General features: G+C 50.6%; 1 protein-coding gene across 6 annotated transcripts in view; it reads left to right on the top strand.

Moving 5' to 3' along the window:
* Nucleotides 1-16999, top strand: part of SRGAP3 (SLIT-ROBO Rho GTPase activating protein 3) — a 277808-nt gene that overhangs the window by 139924 nt on the left and 120885 nt on the right. The window lies entirely within an intron of this gene.

Here is a 16999-nt window from a genome sequence, read left to right as displayed (position 1 = left end):
AGACACACTGCAGAAGCGCACGTCTCTGGCTGGGCTGTCGTGGGAGCCATCCAGCCTGTGTGATCGGGCTGGAGCTCAGCTCCTGCCCCTCTCCTTCCTCTTGGTTTGAAATCAGCTCCCTTCCCGTTCTCGGTGTGAACATGGTGGAGAGGAGGGAGGCGGGGCCCTGGGGGAGCATGGGCGGGCATCCCCTGTTCCCTTGCATTGCCTGTAATGAGCTCAGTCAGCCCCTCATGGCTCCATTAACCGAGGCCACCAGACAGAACAGGAGCCCCAGCTGGCAGTCCAGCCAAGCAGGCCGCTGGACACACTCTGAACGTCTAATTAGGGTGTGGCCCTGGCCAGTGCAGCTGCTGCAGGCCCTCTGCATGAGGCTAATGCTTTGGCATTGCCCCCGATGGCTTTTGGAAGCAGGAGTCTCCAGGGGATGCCTGGACTTGCCCTTTGACCCCAGGGCCAACCAGCCTGACCTGTGGCTGCCTCTTCTTTGGAGCTCAGTGCACAGGGTCTGTGCTGTGCTCTGTCCTGGCTGTCCAGAGAAGCCTTGTCCTGCTGTCTTGTAGATCCTTTATTAAGAGGGTCCACCTATCTGCCAGGTACCCTCTCAGGGTGTGGGTCTGGTCATTTTATTCCTACTGCACTGGGCCCCCTCGGGGCAGAGGTGGGGCCTTCGTGAGTGAGCAGGAGGAAGGGAGGAAGAAAGGGAGGGAGGGGATTTACTTGGTCTATAAAGTTCACTGTGGCTGAGAGATTTGGTTCAGAGAGGGAATTAATTGCCCAAGATCTCACAGCAAATTAGTGGCAAAACTGGGATGGGCACTGCCGTAGTCCCCTTGGGCTGCTATAACAAAGTGCCATGGACTGGGTGGCTTGTAAACACACGTGTTTTTCTCACACTTCTGGAGGCCGGAAGCCTGAGGTCAGGGTGCCGGCGTGGTGAGGTTCTGGCGAGCGCCCTCCTGTGGCTTGCGGACGCCTGATTCTCCTTGTGTCCTCACACAGTGAGAGGAACAGAGAGAGGAAGCAAGCTCTGGAGACTCTTACAAGGGCACTAATCCCATCATGAGGGCTTCCTTCCTCTCGCCCTTATCTAATCCTAATTACCTGCCAACGGCCTCATGTCCTAACACCATCACATTGGGAGTAGGGTGTCAACATATGACTTCTGGGGCGACACAAACATTCAGTCCGTGACAGGAACTCACATCTCTTGACTCCAAGTCCAGTGCTCCTCCTTTTGCTCCATGGGCTCCGTCTCTCTACGGCTCCAGCTGCTCCCTCTCCACCTGGGCAGTTGAAAAATTTACAGCTGCCCAGGAGGTACCCAAGAGGAGTCTGGGCTAGACTCACCCAGACTGAGTTCCATGTGGCACCTGATTCAAAGAAAGGCTCCGCTGGTGGCCCTGACGGTTTACCTGGGGCAGGTTGAACATTCAGAGAACAACATCATCACATGTGTCTTTTCTACCATCACATATTTCTATTCCAACACTTTTTTCAAAGCACTGTGACGTCTTTGCTCTCTTACAATCCTGATGATAACCCAGGGATGCAGAGAGGGAGCCAGTGGTTTTATCTCAAGCCAACTGAGTGCCAGGCAAGCTGAGTGGGATTTTACAAAGGACACATCGTGAGCTGTTGAGTGAGAAAACCCAGGGCTCCTGGCTTCCAGCTCAGGCTTCTCTCTCCGAAAAGCCATGTGGGCCATCATATTTGAAATGTGTATATTGAGGACCTCTTATTTTCTTAGACCGTGCTTCATGATGAAGACACACAGGTTAATGAGACACTGTCCCTCCTCTCTCTCTCTCTCTCTCGAGAGCACGTGGCGTGGGGGATGTCCATAGGTGGCGTGCTTGGGGCAGGCACCCAGTCCCCGAGGCCCTGTTCTTTGAACCCTGCCACCTGCTTGTTCTTTAGGCCTCAGCGTTTAGATGTCACTTCCTCTGCAAAGCTTCCTTGAGTCTGACCTGATGCCTTCCTGTGTGTGCCCACAGTATTCTGCGCTTGTTGATTTGTTTATTCAGTCGGTATTTATCGAGCACCTACCACGTGCCTGGCCCTGGCTTACAGTGGCAAATAAGACAGACTTGGTTCCTGCTGTGGTGGAACTTACCACCTAGTGGAGGAGAGAGATGCAAATCAAACATAGAAAACAAATAAACAAATCCAATGATTGCTGGGATGGAACGATTGCTAGGGTATGGGTTGGAGCGTCTAAGACAGCTTCCCCCCACGTTCCCTGGCACTTTGGTGAAGACAGCTGTAAGGCTGGGCTCAGCTGGGCTGCCTCCCTCTCCACATGGGGCCAGGGCCTCACTGCAGTCGTGGGAGCTCAGGGCACCGAGGTGGCAGGGGGAAATCCGCAGTCTTCTTGGACCCACCTCCAGCCCCTGCCCAGATTCTCTTGATCAGAGTGGTCTCAGCTCTAGCTCAGCTTCAAGGGAGGGAAAATAAAGCCCTCCTCTCACTGGAGGACTGTCAAAGGATTTGCAGCCCTCTTGAATCCTCCACACTGAGCTAAAGCGTCAGCCAGGGAAGGCTTCTGGAGGAAGTGGCATTTAAGCGGAGACCCGAGGGATGAGAAGGAGCAGCCGTGGGGACAGTGTGAGGGGAAGAGAGGCCAGTGGGGCTGGAACTGGTGGCGAGGAGAGCCGTAGCCATCCTCAGTAGGAGTAGCATGATCTGATTTCCATTTTTGAAAGATCACCCTGGATTGGAGGGGGCAAGAGTGGAGCTGAGGAGACTAGCAGGGTGATGGGAGTATAGCTCTCCAGGCAGGGGTGACGATGGCCTGGGTGACAGCAGAGCTGACAGAGAGTGGACAGGTGCTGGGAAATCTGTCAGAGGCAGAATTGAGGAAAAGAGAAGAATCTGTTTCTGACTTGAGATGCAGGGACTTGAGAAGGGCCTAAGGCAGAAGCTGCCACCCTGTGTTGTAGTCACCTTTTTTCCTTGTCTGTCCCTCTTTTGACGACTGGGCTGCCAGCTCTGAGATGGAAGAGGGGGTGGCTGTTGACTTGGGGTCCCTAGCACCTGGCACCAGGTTTGGCATATGGTTGGTCCTCACTGAATGTTTGTTGAATGAATGAATGAAGGCCAGGTGGTAATTAACGTGGCTCTGGGCTGGGGGTGGTTGGGGGCAGGGAAGGGGACATTTGCGGCTGCAGTAGGAGCTTGGGGAGGCCATTTGGGTGAAGGCAAAGGTACCACCAGTTGTGGTGCCTGGCACAGGCACAGGGTTGCTGAGAGGACAGTCCTTCACTGGGGGATCGGGACCGCAGAGGTCGAGCTCTAGTTTAGAGTGTGGTCTTCACCAGCAGCTTCAGCGTCCCCATGCCGGGGGGACTTGTCAGAAGAGCAAAGTCTCTGGCCTCCCCTCAGACCCGCTGAATGAGAAACTCTGGGGGTGGGGCCCAGCAATTTGTATTTTAACAAGCCCTCCAGGGGATTCTGATGGCCATTCACTGTTGAAGAGTTGCCCAGGATGATGACTTTCTAGGTGATAAATTGTTTACAATTCACTTTCAGGCTGTGCTGGCTTTCCAGACCCCTCCTCTCCCCCAGCATAAAATCCATAATCCACTGCCCTTTTGCAGCCGGGCCCGACCTGCGCTGGCCTTGTCCTTTTCGAGGCTGGGAACCTGGCCACATGAGCAGGAATGTGCTGGGGAAGGCGGCACACAGGGACCTTAAGACCTGCCTCTGGGGGTAGAGGGATGTCCTGCAAACAAATTGGGTAGTTCTAGGAAGCCAGAGGTTTCCTGGAACTAAGATTTCTTCTTCCTCCAGAGAAGTGTTTTCTGAAACTCCAACACCTTGAGCTGTCCAGCTGTGGAGGCTGGTGGTGGGGCGTGCGGGAGGAGGCAAAGAGAGCGAGAATGAGTGGAGGTGGGAAAGACTGCCACTCTGTACCTCCCCTTAGAGATTCCCCATGAAAGGCTCTGAGAGGTTTTACAGTAAATAAGCCTGTTGACTTCTTTCTGAAGGCTGTTTGACCACAGGATTCTCCCTCCCTCAGGATATTTATTAATTTTTTACCAAACAAGCGCTCCTTGGGACCCAGTTTAAAAAGCTCTGTTGAGACAAACTCTGGATTCCCCTCTGGAATGTTCATGCTGCATGCAAATAGTGTGGGAGGTGACAGAGCCCCCTTCTTTTCTGACTCCCTCCGTTTTTGATACCCCTGACCTTCCGGGGATATACCTGCTAAAAATGCTCTCTCCAGAAGTTTACGTGTCGGTTGCTGCTATTTGGACAGCTGTGAAAAAAAAGCAACAGGGAATTCTATTCAAATATGTTTAAACTGTGGAAAGTCAGAGTGTGGAAAGAGCTGGGAGGTGCTTGGCCAGTCAGTGAATAATGCTTAATATTCTCTGCACAGGAGGTTTGGAGCATCTCTTAGCTTCACGGAGCAGGTGAGAGGGAGGATTCAGTGAGCAACTAAGTTGATTGCCAAGAAAATGCTTCTTTGGGGGGATAAAACATCACAGACTTTGTTTCCACAGATGTAGCATTTCCCTAAAAAGATGCTATAATTTAGACTTAGCCTTCCAGGTGAATCCTAAGGATAGAAGCACTTTTGTAGTGAGTAAAATGTGCAAAGGATTCAGAATGAAAAGGTTTGCTCAGACCGAGGTGGGGATAACGGAGGAGGTCCTCCAGGTGGGAATCGCATCTCCATTCATAGCTGCTGCTGTTACTATGGCTACCGTCGCACCAGTGATGGCTTTCCAGTAATGCTGTCCAGAGCTGGTATTCTCCTAGGACAGGTTGCCAGCCGACTCTTTGCTGATGGCTCTGTGTCTGTGCTGTGCAGGTTGTTTAATCTTTCAAATTCCCCCCACATCCATATTACCATATGCCCGGTGCCCTATAGATGTTTGACATGGGTCGTCTCATTTAAGCTTCATGGTAAACGTTGTGACCTCTGAGGCAGGCACTATCTCTGTCTTTCTAGTTGAAAACATTGAGGCTTTGAGAAATTAAGTAATTTGTTCAGAGGGACACAGCTAGAACAGGTAAGTGGCAGAACTAGGATTTTTTTTTTAATATTTTAATTTTATTGGAGTATAGTTGATTTACAATGTTGTGTTAACTTCAGGTGTACAGCAAAGTGATTCAGTTATACATATACATATATTCATTCTTTTTTAGATTATTTTCTCATATAGGTTGTCACAGAATATTGGGTAGAGTTCCCTGTGCTATACAGTAGGTCTTTGTTGGTTATCTGTCTTATATATAGTAGTGTGTGTGTGTTCATCCCAAGCTCCTGATTTAACCCTCCCCCCGACGTTTCCCCTTTGGTAACCATAAGTTTGTTTTCGATGTCTGTAAGTCTGCTTCTGTTTTGTAAAAGAGTTCCTCTGTATCTTTTTTTAAAAAATTAGATTCCACGTATGGGTGATATCATATGATGTTTGTCTTACTCTGTCTGACTTACTTCACTTACGATGATAATCTAGGATTCTAATCTTGGTTTAACTGGCTCCAAAGTGCAAAATTTCTTCTAGCTGCATGACTCTCGGTATGTCCCCTCACCTCTCTGGGCTGGTTTCGTGTTTCCTGAGAGTCACCCATCAGTCCAGACCACATCCTCCTTGTGTGGGCATCAGAGGGCTCCTTCTTCCCCAGCTGATCAGCTCATGCTCGTCTCCCCAGGGCCAGCTCAGGGCTCACCTCCTCTGCGAAGTCCCTGCTGCAGGTCCCAGGTTCACAGTCATTGCTCCTCCCCTGGCCTACCGTGGTGATCTGTATGTCGCTCTCCGGGGGCTCGGGTCAGATTATCAAGGAATGATCCAGTTCATATGTCTGGTTCTCCCACCTCAGTCTGCCAGCTGCTTGAAGACAAGGGGCCATTTCTAGTCCCTCTCTCTCTCTGACATACAATAGAAGCTCTATCAAAGTTTTTTGAACGAATAACTGAAAAGACCAGGATACTACTAAATACTTTCTTCAAATACTTGAAGGAAATAGACTTGTGGGGATGCTGAAGGAGAGAAGTGAGGTCCAAGGATAGCATTTTCAGAAAAGCAGACTTTAACTCAACCTTGAGAACGTTCCAGTAGCCAGAGCTGTCCAGCAAGAAAAGGGCTGCCTTGGGAGGTGTGGGTGCCAATCCATGGAGGTATGTACACAACAGTCGGGTGTTTTAGGGGCACATTTCTGTAATGTGAAGCCTTGTCAGACCAGATCAGTGTTCCTCAGAATGAGGGAGGGACCATCGATAGCACATGAGCCATAAATAGCGACTGATCTTTTCAGTTCTCTTTCAGTCTTTGCAGTTATAGTTTGGTTCTAGTGTGTTGCTAACACCTCTCTAACCCTCCTTTTAACAAACAGACAACAGATCTTGGGTATTAGCATCTGCCTAGGATTCAATGATACTGTTTTGAACTTACTTTTTTCCAGTAACCTTCTATTTAGGGCAAGTAAAGCTGGTTTTTAAAATTTATTTTAACTAAGACTAGGGAAAGTCCTTTTTGTAAATAAATCCATTTAAGTAAAAAGAGACACTCAACAGGGAGGTATGAAGTATGGTGGTGTGCGGGATGGCAGAAACCCTGAAGCCAACATGAGATACCCCGAGGGCCCCTGCCAGCTCCTCCTGGAAAGTGAACATCTTTCATCTCCACCCTCTTCATCCCCCACTTTTGTTGTCGTTGCTGGGAGGGATTTTAAGGCAGGAGGGTCAGCCCCTTGAGTGGTCTTTGCAATGGCTACAGCCCCTTATCCTCCTTCCAGTTTTTCCTTCTGGGGCCTCCCCAGATCCTTCACCCAGTTTCCTGGAATCCTCAGAGACTGTAATCAGCAACTTCCAAAGTATTAATATTAACCAGGACGTGATTTATTTATATTTGGATATACTTGATATACATAGATACGTGCGTATCATTTAAATTTTATGCTAAAAATGAAAATAGATGTTGTAATAAAGATAAAATAGATGTTGTTGTAATTAACAAGCAGTGATATGCAGGGGTTTAGTTTTGACTCAATTCCATTAGGCAAAGAGGACAATAATGATCTTCCAAGATTATACAGCACCTTACGCTTTGCAGAGTACCTCCCCAGCCTTTAGCTGCTTAAATCCTCCCAAGAATCCCGGTGGGGCTGGGGGAGTCAGGGAAGGTGTCGTCATCCCCATCTGACAGGCAAGGGACCTGAAGGCCAGCCAGGGTGGGCCTGGCTTAGGATCCCCGCTGGTTGGTGAAAGAACTGACCGGAGGAACTGTGGGTCAGCACCCTTCCTCTGCCGGGTGCTGCACGTACCACGTGATGCACCCATTTTGCAGGTGGATAAACCAAGGCAAAGGGTCTCACAGGGAACGAGAAGATGAGGTTGGCCAGACATTGCCTAATGAGGCAGGAATTTTTGTTCCAGTACCAAGAATACATTCAGCGAGTCAAAAGGGAGCTCAGGAGTGCTGCTGGACCAGACCCAGTGTGCCATCGCTTTGAGGTGTGAGGACCGATCCTCAGGGTGGAGGGGGCGTCTCTGGACCATTGGCACTGGGCCTTGAAGTACACATAAGGGTTTGCTGGGGGAGAAGGTAGTAATGAGAGGAGGAAAACCAACATTTATAGCAAACCTACCATGGGCTGTATGGTTATATACATCAGTCAATGGATTTTCCCAATAGCCAAGTGAGGTGCTGGTGGCAATAATAGTGATGCCAGTAATAATGATTATTACTATTATCAGGCGCTGGGTTTGATGCTGAGAGTGTCTTATGAATTACCTCATTTAATCCTTAAAGCACCACTGTTAGGTAGGCGTTATCAACCCTGTTTTACAGATAAAGAAAGAAAAGGTTTGACTAGCTTCCCAATTCACCCAGCTGGTGAGGAGCAGAACTGGTTGGTATTTGAACCCCAGCCTTTGACTCCATAGCACCCAGCATGGGTAAGCAGAACCCGCTTCGGGCAGGTGACCCAATGGATGTAGTTCATCCCTTATGGAATGACTGTCTCAGGGCTGGTGTCAGCCAACAGCAGCTTCTAAGTCAGCAGATCTCAGCTTCATGAAGGGGCTGCCCTGCCCTGAAGCCTCACGCCCACTGTTTGCCACCAGGTGACTCGCAGGGAAAGCCCCAAATTCTCCCCCCTCACCTGGACAGCTGCTCTGCCTCCCACCTGGCCTTCCCACCCAGCGATCATATCACTGGACCATTCAAAACCTTCATTCAACCTTGACCTTCGAAGTCCTTCGTGGTCTGGCTCCTCCCTTCCTGCCACCTTTTCACCATGCCCTGCATCACTGCTGCCCGAGCCCAAAAGAACTTCTTTCAGCCCCGGAACATCCATGTCTTGTCTGACCTCACAGCTTCACACTCAGCCTTCCGTCTGCCTGCAGGATATGTCCATCTTTGTGTTTCCCACCCAGCAAACTCTTACGTGTACTTCAAGCCCACTGCAGATGTTTCTGTGATTACCCATCCACCCTGAGGCAGAATGAGCCACTCCCTCCCCCACTCCTCTGAGATCCCCTTCCTCACACAGCATAACATAGGAAACATCTGTTACTCTCCCCTGCTCAGCATCCCTCCCTTCTTCTTTTCATAACGAGACCTAGATTTTCCTCTGGGGAATCATCCCTGAACAATGGTGAGCCTGTGACCAGCATTGTATCCTCTTGGCCACAGAGCTTTAATCTAGCGACCTGCAATTCCAGGATTTTTGGTGGAACAGGTGGGGAAAAGCTCTCTTTTTACTGGGATTACTAGCAGTCAGGGTACTTTTGGTTTGGAGACGGCCTGCCTGAGAGTGAAGCCAGCACAGAGAGAGGAAAGCAGAGCCAAGTGATAGAGACCAGGTCCTGCTGACATCCTTTGAGCTCCTGGATGCAGCCATGCCCGAGGGCAACAACCTCCTATTCCTTTACATTTTTTTGATTAAAATTTTTGATCCTTAAAATTTTTCTTCCTCCCATTACTACCGTTTTTGTGTAAGCCAGTCTGAAGTAAGTTTTTCCTTCACTTCAACTAAAGGTGTTCTGACCAATGGCCATAAGAATTCTTGGTTTGCATTAAGTTCAACTACTAGATTGTGAGCCTTCTCAAGGCTCATCCAGTCATCTTTTTAATACCCTGGGACTGGACAGTGCCTATTAGCACATGGCAGATACTCAAAGGATAGTAGAAGAGTGGGTGAATGAGTGAATGAATTAGAGCCTGCCGAGGGCTCTGGAGGGATACAGGGAAATATGAGAGATGGTTCCTGCCTTCAAGGGGCTTATAGAATAAGTGATGACACAAACCCACATGTGTGGAGGGCAACTGACGAGTGAGTTAAGCGAGAAGATAAAAAATGTCATCTGGAAGTAACTATACGAGAAGATTGAAATGAGTGGTTCAGACAGAACATTCTGTGGATCTCAGATGATCCCTGGACGAAAGGCCTTTGAAGTAGATTTTGCTGCGTGGAGTGAAGAGGGGAAGGCATTCTGAGTGGGTGAATGCAAAGATGCGAGGCGGGGATGCATGTGACCCAGGAACAGTCCTGCCCAGGTTTCAGCAGCCTCACTTTCTTGTCTTTGAAGCTAGATACATAAAAGGGTAGAAAATAGCCATTCACTGTTTCCATTTTTGTGCTTCTTGTTAGGCTTTTCAAATAAATAAGTTGGGGAATTGGGAAAAAAATCCTTTGTCAGATCACGTGCATTCATTTGGTTTTGAAATATATGGTTGCTCTTGTCACAGAGGTCTGAAAGGCCCTCACTGGCCACTCCGTCACTCACCCATCCATTTGATGGATGAGGCAGTAAAGCCTCAGAGAGGTCGAGCCACAAGCCCAAGAACACACAGCCAATTAGCAGCAGAGCCACGCTCCCGAACTCCCAGTACAATAGACTCAGAATCCTTGGGGGGCAAAAAATAGGTAAATGAAAAAACCCATTCCTGGCTCAGAGCTTCACCCACTGCCTGGAGCAGAAAGGGGGATGAGGGAGAGGGCTGGGCAGGCAGCAGATTGGGCCTTAAATGGGCCTTAAATGCCGGCGGAGGAGGTTAAGACTTTATCCTCTGTGTCGTAGGTCCATTTGCTCCCTGATGGACCACAGGAAAGATGCCCAAGTGGCCATGTAAACTCTCCTCAGACTCCTGATCCACTTGGGGTAGCAGCCTATTATGGGTTGAATTTTGTCCTCAAAAAATTCACATGTTGAAGTCCTAAACCCCCAGTACCTCAGAGTGTGACCTTCTTTGTAAATAGGGTCTTTACAGAGGTAATCAAGTAAAGATGAGGTCATTAGAGTAGGCCCTAATCCAACATGACTAGTGTCCCTATAATATAAAAAAAGGGGAATTTGGACACACACACACATCCAGGGAAAACATCACGTGAACATGAAGGCAGAGATTGGGGTGATGTGTCTACATGCCAAGGATCACCAAAGATGGCTGGAATACCAAAGATGGCCAGCATACCGCCAGAAGCTGAGGTGGGGGGGACACAGAACAGAGTCTCCCTCACAGCCCTGAGGAGGAACCAACCCTGCTGACACCGTGATCTCAGACTTCCAGCCTCCAGAACTGGGAGACAATACATTTCTGCTATTGAAGTGACCCATCTGTGGTGCTCTGTTACTGAAGACTGGTGTCCAGCAGTACACAGCCCAGATGCTCATCCTGTCCCTCAAGGCCCTGGTCTATGCTGCCTCTGTGACCTTGTCTCCACCCCTTGTCCATCCGCTCTGCCCTCGGGAAGGTGCCCATGCACGCAGAGCCTTCACGCCGACTGCTGGGGATGCTCTCCCTTATCCCTAGGCCACTGTACAACCTACCCATTTTTCTGGTCCCACCTCATCCTTCTGGGCACTTTTCACCTATCAGCCGACTGTGTGCCCAGACCTGCCTGACACCAGAGAAACAGTGGTGAAGAGGACAGATGTAAGCTAGAAAGGGGTCAAAGACAGAAACAAAAAGTAAATGAACAGGACGGATGTCAGGCGTGGTAGTGCTGTAATAACAATAAAATAGGGTGGTGTACTAGAGATCGAGGAGCCGCTGGGGGGCAGGGAAGGCCTCAACCAGGAGAAACATCTCAGCTAACGTCTCAGTGACAAGAAGGACCACCTCCACCTTCCCTGGGTGAGGTAAACCACCTCCCACCCCCCTCCGATATAGACTCAGGAGGCACCATGCATTTCTCTCTCACAGCTCTTATCACCGACGCCATTTCCTATGTACTTATGTGCTTATTTGATTGTCACCTGAGGCCCCTACTGGACTGTAAGCTCCGTGAATCAGGGAGCGTGACTCACTTTGCTTAGCACTGGCACAGAAGATGGCACCCAGTTAATATTTTCAGAATTAATGATTCATGCTCCCAGCAAGGACAATGAATCCCAAACCCTGATTGGGGCAACTTAGGTAGCAAGAGGTTAACCATACTTTTTGGGCCCCAGAACTAATTGAGGGAGTGCTTTTCTGAGCTTTGCTGGCAGCCGCCCAAGCAAGTGTGGTGCAAGACCCTGGAATGTCTTGGAAGGGAGCAGGAAGCCAGAGGCAGGGACTCGGCGTCTTGGGGACGCGGTCAGCTGCAGGAGCTCCCCTCCCTCCCGGAGGGACCACCATCCCAGGGCAGTGGATTTGGATTCATCTGCAACATGGGGCTCAACAGGCCTGGAAATGGGTTCTGTTTGCTAAGCGGAATTTTCCGGTGCCCAGCCAGAAGAAGAAGAGGGGAGAAGCTGGCTCACTGCTGATTTCATTTTCCCAACTCGCCAGCTTGGCGAGGCCTCGCTCCTCTAGCTGCAGATGCTTGGATCCTCGTATCTAGCTCCCCTAGCCAAAGAAAGAAAGCTGTGACTCACCAGAAATTTTCACTGCTATTTTCTGGCTGTAAAAAGTAAAATACATACACATCTTTGTGAAAGTTCTCAATTATACTTTAGCTCAGCAGCTTCCACCTGCTGTGTGGACACAGGGATGCAAGACTGGAAAAGGAGAAAAGCCCTCAAGATGTGCCTTAGAGGACAGAACGCCTGCCCAGGTTCATTTTGGCATCTTCCAGAAGTGTGGCTGCAGCAGGCAAAATGGCTGCTAGCATGGAGAGCTGGGTCTCAGGTCAAAGGGGTCCTGTTTTCAAAAGGGACAAATAACCCCCTGAAAAGGGAAGGCCGGTGTCCAGCTCTGCCATACGTGGCCTGGATGCTTCTTCCTGCGGTCCCGGTGCAATCCAGATGGCCCGTGGGATGGTGATCAGTGCGCTGGCCGGAGCCCTCGGGACCCCGCACCTGCCCCTCCTCTGCCTTGCTCCCCGGGCTCTAGCCACACTGGCCTTTATTCGGCACCTTAAATGCACCGAGCTCCCTGCCCCCCAGTGAGCCTTTGCCCATTCTGTTCCCTCTGCCTGGAATCCTCACCCCCAAGCCCACTCTCCTGGCCCCTTTATCTGCCTCCCCCATCTCTTCCTTTAGAGCCTAGCTGAAAGGCCCCTTCCTTAGGGACACTTCAGAGACCCCCGAAATCCAGCCAGGTCCCCTCGATATGAGTCCTCATGCACCATGCTCTCCTCTCTAGCACTTTCTGTGGCTGTGACTGCATCCACACGTGCTGAACTCTCTGAGGGTTATGTGTCTCCCCCACTGGACTGTAAGCTCCGTGGAGGCAGGAGCTGTGTCTGTTGTGCACCATGTCATGTCCCTGGGGACTGGTCCATGTGAAATACGCAATAAGAATGTATCGAGTGGGGGAACTGCTGAATACCCTGGAGCTGTTTTCTGGTGTTTAACACCAAGGTTGACAATATGGTCTAAGTAGCCAGGCCACAGGGGTTAAGAGACCTGCATATAGTCACACAGGCAGTATGGACTCAGGGGAACTCCTCCCCCCCAAGTCCAGGTGTCTTTCTGTTTCATCGTGTCTTTCTGTCTCACCATGCTGGGCCCTATCTGTGGCCTTCCCTCTTCTTTCTGACATGGTGAGAGCCAGGTACCATTGTGGCCAAGGCCACAGATGGCAGCTCTCCACAGAGCGGTCAACTCCACCCTGACCCTGGCTGTGGACAGCCCTGTTCACCCCGGTCTTTTGTTCTACAAATGAGCTGCCCCACACGAGGGGAGCCGGGGCTGGGAGAAGATGGGGAGAGCAGAAGCAGCCTCCCGTGCTGGAGTGGACCCAGAGGATGGGCCTGCTGGTTGCACGGCAGGCCTGGGACAGTGTCTGCAGAGGACGGGCTGGCACATCATCCCCATCGTAGGCCTCTTCCAGCTCACCAGGGCAGGAGGAGCCCAGCCCTGCCCCATCCCTCCAGCTGCAGCCTCGACAGGCCTCCTGAGAATTTGCCTTTTCTGCCACATGGTCACGTGCATTTGTAAAGAGTTCCAGGTCATTCCATGGTTTCAAATATCATCCAAGTGCTTGTTGCCGGCATCCACATTTATCTCTCTAGCCCAGATATCGCCTTCTGAGTGTTCCACAAGCCCTTTAGACTCGCCGTCTTCACATAAATCTCATCGCCTTCCCTCCCTGCCCTGCTGCTGTAAATGTTCCTCATCTCAGTAAATGCTACCCCTGCTCTCGGGCACCCAGCCTGAAAGACTTGGAGTCATTCTGAGCATCTTCTTTTCCCTCCCAACCAGTCAATCTCAGGGTCCAGTCCGTTTACCACCTAAATGTTTCTTGAATCCCTCAGCTTCCCTCTTGGCCCCCTCAAGCCCATCCTCCATGCAGTAGCCAGAGTGAGAGTTTGAAAGTGGAATTTTACCCTTTCACTCCCCTGCTCTAAACCCCTCAGTGGCTCCCCGCCAACCTCAGGATGAAGCTCAAACTCTCTACTGGGACTTAAGGCCCTTAACTATGTGGCCTCTGCCTAATTCTCCAACCTTGTTTTTCACTCTCCCCCCATCACTCCAGGACACAATGCTTGAGCCCCCTTGACTGTGTTTGACTCACCAACCTGCTCTCTCTAGGCCTTTGTTCATCATATTTCTCCACCTAGATAGCTCTCCCCTGTCAAACTCCATTCCAGCCTTTAGTTCTCAGTCTAGAAAGTGCTTCCTCCAGGAAGCCATCCATGCTCACCCCTCCACCAGATCTGGGCGAGGGGGCCTCCTCTGCCCCGTAGTCTCCTTCCCATTACTACATTTATGAGGCTGTATCATCATCTTCTGCTTCCTTGTGTGTCTCCCTTACCCGAATGTAGCCTTGTGGAGCAGGGTCTTGCCTGCTGTGGTTACTGCTGCATCCCCAGCCCCTTGCCTGCCTGGCACGTACACACAGAGACAGACAATGAATGAATGAAAGCCTGAATGAACCAAGGCCTCATCTCCTCAGCAGCCACTCACGTTAGCTTGACAAGTCCTTGGTTGCTTTCGGGTAACTCTCCCCTCCTTGCCTCTGCTCCTTCTGCCGCCCCTGTAATCCCGTTTGCGTTTGCGTTGCCTCGTGCCCACAGCTGCTGCTAAGGAAAGTGCCTCCTTTCCACTCTTTCTCTTACCCAGTCTCCCTGGCCAGGTGACCTAATTAATGGTCCCCAAGCTGTCCCAGCACTTTTGCACCCTTTCAAGACCTTTTTCCTTTCCCCTGAAACTTACCTTCTGGCTGTGACTTCCATAAATTTTGCACATTTAATTCCCTGATGCTGTTCAATTCTTGCATCCCAGGCTGAGCTCAGCCCCTGAAGTAATTTAGGTAACAGCTCAATTATCTCATCTCTCCTTTCATCTTTGCATTTCCATCGCCACCTAGGAAGCTGTGGAAATGGGATGTAAAGTATTTTCTGCCCAAACCCACTTCTCCCCTTGCAGTTCTTATCTTGGTTCATGTCATCAGCATCCAACCAGTCGCCTGAGATCCAAATCTCAGAATCACCATCCACTTCCCCCTCCCCCACCCCCTCTCTATTTCCAGGAAGTCTCTAAGATTCTCTGCTGTCTTGGTGAGGAGCCTCTTAAATTCACCCTTCTCTGGCCACCACCCAGGCCCTCATCATCTCTCTTTTCCTGGACTAGGGTCACCTCCTGACTGGTCCTCCTGCCTCCAGCCCCACACCTCTGCCCACACCCATCCAGCCCTCCACTCATCCACCTGCTCATCCATCCACCCGTCTATCCACCCCACAATCCACCCACCCACTCATCTGTCCATCATCCTCCAGTCTGCCCGCAATGATCTTTCTAAGACACACATTGGTTAGATCATACCTCTGCTTAAATAACTTCCATGACTCTCCACTGCCTACAGCAGGCATTCTTAACCCTGGGTGCACATTAGAATCTTATAGAGAATGTTTTAAAAATACCAAGGTTCTACCCCCAGAGATTCTGACTCAGTTGGTCTTGGGTGGGGCCTGGGTCTTGGTGTTTTTTAAAAGCTTCCCAGGTGATTTTAGTGTGCAACCTGGGTTGAGAACCATATGGCCTAGATGATAAAATCCCAACTCATTAGGCTGGCGTTCGATTCCCCACAATCAAGCCTTTAACCTGTCTCCCCATCCTTATGTCCTCCCCTAACACACTCAGAATTCTAGCTCTGCTGAGCTGCTTCTCTATCTTTGTATCCACAGGTCCCTCTGCCTACAATGCCATCTCTCTGCCCCTCTATTTGGAAAACTCCTACCTATTCTTCAAGACCCAGCACAAATGTGACCTTTTCTGTTGGGTTTCTCTTCTACAGCACCTACTACATGTCAGGCACATTACTGGGCACTGGATATGGTGACTAAGACAGAAACAGTTCCTGCTCTCACAGAACTTTGAGTAGGGTGATGGGTGGGGAGTGGAAACGCCTTAAGGCAGAAATTCTCAAACCTGAGAGTGCATCGCGATCCCCTGGAGGGCTGGTCAAAACACAGTTGCTGGTCCCACCTCCAGGATTTCTTATTAAGTGGTCTGGAGTGGCCCCGACAATTTGCATTTCCAACAAATTTCACAGTGAAGCTGATGCATCTGGGCTGGGGACCACCTCTGAGAACTGCTGCCCTAGAGCGAGGTCAGAGGCACGCTCTCCAGGGAGTATCATTTAAGCCAAGACTCAGAGGGAGAGAGAAGAGCAGGGGCTCACGCACTCCAGATGGCACAGCGCGCGTGAAGACCCCAGGCGGGAAGAAGCTGGCAGAAAAGCAAAGGGGACTGTGTGACGGGGACGTGGAGTGGGCTCCGCGTTTTCTCCAGCTTCTCACGCAGAACGGATGCTCTGCGTGTTTCTATCCCGGCGCTTCAGCACCTTCCACTGTAATCCTTCTGCCTCAGCCGCCTCATTAGGAGCCCCTCCGAGGCAGGTCTGTGTCCACGGTCACCCAGAGCCCACCTGAGACCTGACATGGAATAAATGCTGAGGGATTTGGGCTGGGCTGTTGGATTTCAGTGTTCTGGTTTTTTCTCTAGGCTATGAACAACGGAGAAACTGCTTCGTTTCTCTTACAGCATAATGTCTCCTCCATTTTCCTTAGAGGTCTCTAACATATCCATCCTCTCTCTCAACCAAATTCCTTTCTCCCAAATTCTGGCTACCTGGGCAGATTTTTAAGCCCGTTTGGTGACAGAAAGAAAAGTCAACTGGCCTCTCCTCACCTATCCTTCCCAAGCCCAGGCTTTGGGTGCAGTGAGGGGTGTACGTGCTGTGGCTGCCCAGAGGCCCTCAGGGCTACACTTCCACTTGACTTTGGGAGGATGATGTGGTCAAAGCGGAAGCCAGCAGAATTCCCTTCCTCAGAAACACTGATCGTGGGAGGCCGCATTTCCTCAGAGAACAATGGCCAGCCCCCCGGGGGAGCCAGGCAGGCCTGGGGGACTGGACCTTGAGCCAGTCACCCTAGGTGGTGGATGGGCCTCTGCCCCAGCATCACCTTCCCGCCTTGGAAAGTGGAGGAAGGGTCATAGGTGAAGTACACATGCCAGATGCCCCGTGTGGCAACATGGGATTATTGGTTTGATTTTGGTTTCTGATTGTCCTTTACTGTCTTCCTGGACACTAGGATATATATACACTTTATTGAGACTAACAGAGGGGTCTTTGGTAAAGCACAGAGAAGAGAGATATCCCCCATTTCA

Source organism: Balaenoptera physalus, assembly GCF_965194825.1.
Source record: "Balaenoptera physalus genome assembly, chromosome: 11".
NCBI lineage: Eukaryota > Metazoa > Chordata > Mammalia > Artiodactyla > Balaenopteridae > Balaenoptera > Balaenoptera physalus.
This window is presented reverse-complemented; position numbering and strand designations above follow the sequence as displayed.